Raw genomic sequence first — 7,383 nt, 5'->3', positions numbered from 1 at the left:
GAATGGGTGTTCACTCATCCATCATTCTCAGCAAACTAACCCAGGAACAGAAAACCAAACACTGAATGTTCTTACTCATAAGTGGGAGTTGAACAATGAAAACACAGGGACATAGGGAGGGGAATCACACACTGGGGCCTGTCGGGTGGGGGGCTAGGGGAGTGATAGCATTAGGAAAAATACATAATGTAGATGATGGGTTGATGGATGCACCAAACCACCATGGTACATGTATACCTATGTATACAAACCTACACATACTGCACATGTATCCCAGAACTTAAAGTATAATAAAAAAATTACAAAAACCTTTTGATGTTAACTTGGAAAATTTTTATTGTTCTTATATCAAGAAACTTCTCCTTGGAGGAAAACAAATGTAATTTTATTGAGCTCACCTCAAAAGAGCACCGTGGATCTACATGTACACAGATTACAGAAATTTACCTTCTATTATTGTTGAGGTATCATTTTACGGTCTGTCTTTTCTCTTTGGTGAATAGACAGAGTCTGTCTATTCTCTTTGGTGAATTTTAAAATCTCTTTATCTTTGGTGATCTACAGGTTCAAGTCTGCATGTATTTATTTGTATTTATCCCATTTGAAATTTGCAAGGCCGGGTACTGTGGCTCATGCCTGTAATGCCAGCACTTTTAAGGGTCGAGGCAGGAAAACTGCTTGAGCTCAAGAGTTTGAGACCAGCCTAGGCAACATAATGGGCCTTAGTCTCTACTCTACTAAAATTAAAAAAGAAATAGTAGCTGGGCATGGTAGCATGCTCCTATAGTCCCAGCTCTTTTGGGGGTGGGAGAGGGGCCTGAGGTGAGAGGATTGCTTGAGCCTGGGAGGTCAAGGCTGCACTGAGCACTAATCATGCCACTATACTTCAGCCTGGGCAACAGAGCAAGACCTTGTCGTAAAAAAGAAAACCCAACAAAAACAATAACAAAATACAAATTTTTCTATGTGAGCTGGGTCTGAAGATTAATATATGTTTCATTAATTATGGAAAATTATCACCTGCTATATTTTCTAATATTGTCTCTCCCTGTGCATTCTTCTTTAATTCCAATTAGGTATGTGTTAGATCTTGTTATTCTTCCTTAATGCCTCTTTAATTGTTTTCATCTTATTATATCACAGAGGTACATAGTTTGTGAATTTCTTCTGACCTGTATTGGAGTCCGGTACTTAGCTTTTCAGTTCTATCTGTGAATCCAAAAAAATGAGGCAGGTCTCAGTTAATTTAGAAGGTTTATTTTGTCAAGATTGAGGACACGTGACACAACACAGCCTCAGGAGGTCCTGAAAACATGTGCTCAAGGTGGTCAGAACACAGTTTTGTTTAATGTATTTTAGGGAGATATGAGACATCAATCAACATATGTAAGATGAACATTGGTTTAGTCTGGAAAGGTGAGACAACTGAAAGCAGGGAAAGGGCTTCCAGGTCATAGGTAGATAAGAGACAAATGATTGCATTCTTTTGAGTTTCTGATTACCCTCCAAAGGAGGCAGTCAGATATGCATTTATCTCAGTGAGCAGAGGGGTGACTGAGTAGAATGGGAGGCAGATTTGCCCTAAGCAGTTCCCAGCTTGACTTTTCCTTTAGCTTAGTGATTTGGGGGGCCCAAGATTTTTTTTCCACATTTCCCCCTTTTACTTTCTTAAAATCTTTGGGAGAAAGCATTTTAGAAGAACATGAGCCTCTGGTCTCAGGTTTCATCTGATCTCTCATGGCTAAGGGGAGGAAGGGAGAAAAACAAAAACAAACAAAAGAACAATCCTGGAAAAATCAACATAGCCCACATTACTCTGAGGTCCATGTATCACTAGGCAGGTATGAAACTGACTTACTTGTGTAAATAAGTTGCTGTTATTTTCTTCTGAAGTTTAAGTTGTCTAGCTTCATTTGGCAGGCCATCCAAAAGCATAGCTTAGCTTTCAGTGACTCTAAATTAGGAGAGTTAGGGAAAAAATGAAAACATTATTTTGAAGACTTGTAGCCAAAAAAAATTAGAATCTGGTTCACACTGTAGAAAATAATAAAAATTGAAAAACATTAGGCAAGAGTAGAATCTAACAACAGGTATACTATAATTTTTGAAACATAATTTTTCTCTTTCCAGTTTCCCATTTTTACTAAAGACAAATCATGGTACGACTGGTTTGCTTTATGATACTTGGCCTCATTAGTTGTATATAGTGCAGAAAGAATAATTATTTTTTACATAGGCTTTTAAATTGGCTTTGATGGAACTTTGTTCAGGAATCTCAGATAAGACTTTTTTAAAGCTGAGCCCAGCCATGTATTTGTACCATCAAATACCTATGAGTTGGGTTAATTGTTCTCTTGAGATTCCAAGATAAACTTGGGGCTCCTGGGCCTGTCAGAAAGTGTTACTCTTTATTTACCACAGGTCAGGAACACAGTACAGGGACTGTGTAGAAAAAAGTATGAAGCCAGTTTTTTTCAAGGGGCTTTTATTGGCTCCATATGTCAAGTTTCATTCCTTAAAGGAAAACACACCATTCCAATCAAAGCCTTGGTAAAATAACCAGTTTCTCCAGTTGTATACTGCTACAAATGAAAACAAATTCTTACTGTACTTATGCAAATAACTGTATTGTCATAAGTTAAGAATACTCATAATTTCCAAATTTTGTAGATATCAGGTAGAAACAAATATGCACCAAATTTTATTCATAGGAGTAATATAATCACTTGTTAAAAGATGTAAATAGATTAAAAGAAAAGTTTTCTTGACTCTGAAAAATGAAACAAAGGATCAGCAACATTTTAAGCAAAAAGTTAAAAAGATTACTTCAGACTTCTATTAGTTTAGTCCATGCAGTTAATTCCTGTTCTGTTTGTTATTCATGAACATTTCAGCTCACATTTCAGTTCTCCAGGAGCCCTGAAAGTTTTTCCTCTATTCTGATGTCACAATCTCCACAGTTATCAGAAACCTGCATTCAAGAGCACCTGTTAGAGTATATAGCTGATTATAAAACCACCTTCTAAAGAGGATTAAAACAAGACAACAATTGTCCGTGAATGACAAAATGTTTTGGGGTAGGCATAGTCAAAGACATGATTAACAAGCAAATTTGTTACCTCTATGACACACAATAATTTAATATAACAATTATTACTAATAACGCATATTGTTATATCAGAATTATAGGAGTTTCTCATAATTTTGGAACACATACCAATAACATATTTATACAAATATAGCTCAAAGAAAACCAAACACCATTTTATATTTGACAATGCTTCCTGTATAATTTTTATACCAAATAAGTCAAATATGTCATTTTTGGACTTTAAGGGGCTTATTAATAATATATTAAAGGATTAATTAGGTCCAAAAAAGACATAATTTGATTTTGAAATGTTTGTCAAATATTAAAGGTTTAGAACACTTGATTTTACAAAATTGGATCACAAGTAATTGTAAAATAAGTCATTCATTTAACCAAAGTGATAACTCAAATATTTAAAAAAGGAAAGATTTAATTTTTCAAACAATAAGCCCTAATAACAACAACATGCAGACAAAAAAAAGTTTTCCAAAATTTTATAAAGCATCTATAAAATTTTCATCTTGATCATAAGATATAACTTCCACAAGCCTTTATAACCATTATAATCTTTATTAAGGAGTCAGTTAATGCTTCAAGAAAACCATGTTCATCTGAAACAGGGGCCCATATGCTGGTCTTGCATCAGTGTGGCTTTGACATTAATGATTAATTTATAGAGAAACTGAATTTATTTTATCTCTCAAAATCAGCTCTTACAATTGCACATGCTTATCTCTTCTGTGATAGTCCCTGGGCCTTGAGGTGTTGAGTGGCTTTAATTTCTGGCCCTGTGTCTCAGGAATGCAGTTTATTTTGATGGCATTTTCTACTGGGCCTGGAGATGAGGCTATAATTGCTGTCTATGTTTAAGATTTAGCAGCACTTAGCATTCTTTTTAGACCCAGAGGTCAAAGGACCTGTAACTTAATGTCAGAAGGACTTTAAAAAGCACATAGAGGAAAGGAGAATACAACACTGTAATAACTTCAATTAAAAGAAATAATCTCAGTTTTTCCTAAAGAAACCAAACTTAATAATAATGGCATAGGAATTATTTTGATAAAATGTAAAATCTGTTAGGCCAGTTACCAAAATGCAAAAGAAAAGACCTGCAGTACCCAGAATATTATGTTGGAAGAAATCATTTCCTTTAGACCTTTAAGAAAACATTGTTAGCATCAGTTGACAAAAAACAGAGCCTGAGAAGAAAAAAAAAAACTTACATGAGCTGAAAATGAGTTGAAAGAGAATGTTACTATTTTGTACCTTTTTAAAGGAGAGAGAAAACTGAAACTGGTGAGATGCAATAAAAGTTGAAGTTTGATTAAAATAAAAAAATTTAAATCTTTTATAGTTTATTAAAAGTAAATCAACCTCATAAGAAAATTTAATTCTTCTAATCTATTCTTTACTGTATAAGTGTTTTATTTTTAATATCAAACCCAATCTCTAAAACGACCATTATAATTTCCTTTAATCATTTCCCTTTAATGATGGACAACTTGGTCATATGAAAATGTTTTTTTCTAAATAGATCTGCTTTTTTGACTTACACAGACCATTCATGGCATGCTTGTACTTTCTGGTTTGGCTTGAACATCTTTCTTTTTTAAATAACCAATCATTTTACTCTAGGACTACCTTTATCATACAAAATTCTTTCTCATATGAAATTATTTATATTTAAGATTTCTTACCAAAAAAAAAAAAAAAATCCCCAAAAACTCTTTATTCTTACAACTTTCTTTATATCTCTTTGTTTCCTGGTTCCTTTTACCTTGTTATACATGACCTTTAAACAAGCTTTGACTTAGAATACTGTTCACCTTTTTTAAAAGGATACTTTTTGTTAGGTAGAATGTTTTCCTACAAATATATTTTTATTAAAAAATACCCAAATTATGAAATATCTATTATTTAATATAACTTTAGATTCTAAATTGTAATGGGTTTGTCTATAATTATTTATTCTATTATATTTACTTATTTATTTTATGTTAATCATTTACCCATATTATTTTAAAAACTGTGATTGTCATTATTTAAAGTTATGGAACCACCATTACAAAATCATAATGAAGACAATGAGAAAGATTTGACCTAACTGACTCTATCATGCTTCTAACCTTCAAGCTCTCCTTGTTCTTTTTTGGCATTGGATGAAGAAACTTTGGGAGGAACTTAGTTTATAGTTTAGCTTTGAAACAAAGATGATAACCATCCTTTCCCAAAACAAAATTTACTGCCTGTAGAGTAGACTGCTTGAAGTCACAAGATTAGAAGTTATGGTAATCTTCCTAAATTCAAGATGTAGCTATTTTTATTAAACCAATATCAATGTCTTCTTTATTAATAATTACATAGGTAAAGATTATTCTATCTTGGGCTGGGTTTGTAGTTTGCAACACCTATGCCAAGTTTTGACACCTTAAAGTATTTAGCAGGGATACATATGAAATTGCTTGATTAATAAATGCAAATCAAAATGTATGCTGGCAATTCTTAAAACACTTCTGGTATTACTTTACAAGTAATTGTAAAGCTAGCTTAAGTATAAAATATTTTACTTAAGTTATGTAAACTTGAAAAAGCATTTGCCTAGTCTTTTCTGTTTTCCTGATGAAGTATTTGATCCAAATGCCTTTATTTTCTTAAGCTAATTAATTAGAATTCTTTATATATGTTCAGTAATGAATCATTGTGTACATAACACATGTATAGATAGACGTATTAGGCATGCCAATAGAAGTACATCTTGTAGATTTATAAAAACATTTTTTTTGCTATCTTAGACTTTCAGATTCTTGATAACCAGTTTTACAACCCTAGGCAGTTGTCAGCTAAATAGCCTTAAATTTGCATATTAACATAGTTGTTTCCTAACAACTGCAGTGAAAATCAAATAGCAAAATTTACATCATAAGGTACAGAGAGAAAAGTCTGGTGGTTCCAAAAGGAGATTAAAGATGGAATGGATTTGAAATCAAACATAAAATTATGTAAATCTTTCATAGGATTGTATAAGGAGACCAATCTTATTTAGATAGGGACTGCCTATCTTTTAAACTGGATCTCGGAGCTCTGGGCGGAGCCCACAATGAATCCTAAATCTCCAAAAATGGAGGATTATTGTGATGTTAGACCATATGATGCTTTTACAGTGCACTTAAAAAATTTTTGTTAAATAAAGACATTTTGAAGTGTCTAAAGCAACTGTTCCTTAAAAACCCAAGAGTATCTTCTGTTGCAATAACTATTTTAGTCAGTTTTTTAAAAAAGAAAAACAGACAATGCAATACAAAAGTAAGCTGTTTAAGAGCTGAGACAAACTTGTCTGTTTACAATTTTGGGGTTCCATAAGGAAAAACAGATTTCTCCCTCAATGGGAGGCTGGCACCTTCTCCATTTTCTTTAAGAAACCCTAGGCTATTAGAAACTATTTTAGGTCCCCTGTGCAGCAGAGAGCACAAGAGAAAGGAGAGACAGAAGAAGTAAATGAAGAGAACAGAATTCAGTCAACTGAGAAGAAAAAAACTTTTCCTCAAAAAAAGACAAGATCCTAGGAGAAAAACAAAAACAAAAACATGAAGGCCTTTTAAATACAAAAACATACATATGCACACATAGACACACACATCTTGGATGTTAGCTTTTAATTAAGGGGACTTTTAACCATTGAGCTCCTTTAAAAAATCTTTTTAAATCTTATTATCATATTTTAGCTAGGATAAATTGCTGCTATTTCAGAAGTACAGCCGTTGCTCTTTCAGTTTGGCCTGGCTAGCAAAAAGGTGGCCTTGTTATGTAAATAACGACCCTTAGTAGTGAAAGTCAAAAATGTTTTCTCTTTTTTTTCCCCCTTTTGCTGGCTTTTTCCCCACACACCACCTCCTTTTTTGTGTGGGGGGCAGAATTTAGCCACTTCAGAGGCCTGTTCCTCATGATTTGGGACTTCTTTTGGATTTGATCAAATCAGATAGAATTGATCACACCTAATGGGAAAAAGACTGAAACAACAACAAAAACAGAAACAAACAACAACAACAACAAAAAAAACAGTTAAGCAAAACAAATGATTGCACAACTTACATGATTACTGAATTCTCTAATGGTAAGGAGAAATTAAGACCAGCTGGTTGTAAATCTTAACTTTAGCCGAGAGAAACCCCAATTCAATTATTTACCTAGGGATGGATCTCAGTCCGAAGACTGCTCTCTACCATCTTAGAAACGGGGAAAAAAAACCAAAAACACTAAAACAAAAAATCATTATCTTTCCTGTTAGAAGCGAG

General features: G+C 33.3%; 1 long non-coding RNA gene across 9 annotated transcripts in view; it reads right to left on the bottom strand.

Annotated features, from left to right (window-relative positions):
- Positions 1–1,072: 1,072 nt before the first annotated feature.
- LOC105498387 (uncharacterized) overlaps positions 1,073–7,383 on the bottom strand; it is a 76,110-nt gene continuing 69,799 nt past the window's right edge. For 7 of the 9 annotated variants that reach the window (XR_011612654.1, XR_011612651.1, XR_011612655.1 and 4 more), the window contains 3 exons: positions 2,827–2,971; positions 1,859–1,954; positions 1,073–1,209 (listed from right to left, as the gene is read on the bottom strand). This is a non-coding gene — a long non-coding RNA (uncharacterized lncRNA). The remainder of the gene's footprint in view (positions 1,210–1,858; positions 1,955–2,826; positions 2,972–7,383) is intronic. The other 2 variants (XR_011612652.1, XR_011612653.1) reach the window with 2 other exon arrangements.

This window comes from Macaca nemestrina, chromosome 14 (assembly GCF_043159975.1).
Source record: "Macaca nemestrina isolate mMacNem1 chromosome 14, mMacNem.hap1, whole genome shotgun sequence".
NCBI classification, from domain to species: Eukaryota; Metazoa; Chordata; class Mammalia; order Primates; family Cercopithecidae; genus Macaca; species Macaca nemestrina.
The sequence above is the reverse complement of the archived record's forward strand: the minus strand, read 5'-3'. Positions and strand labels throughout refer to the sequence as shown.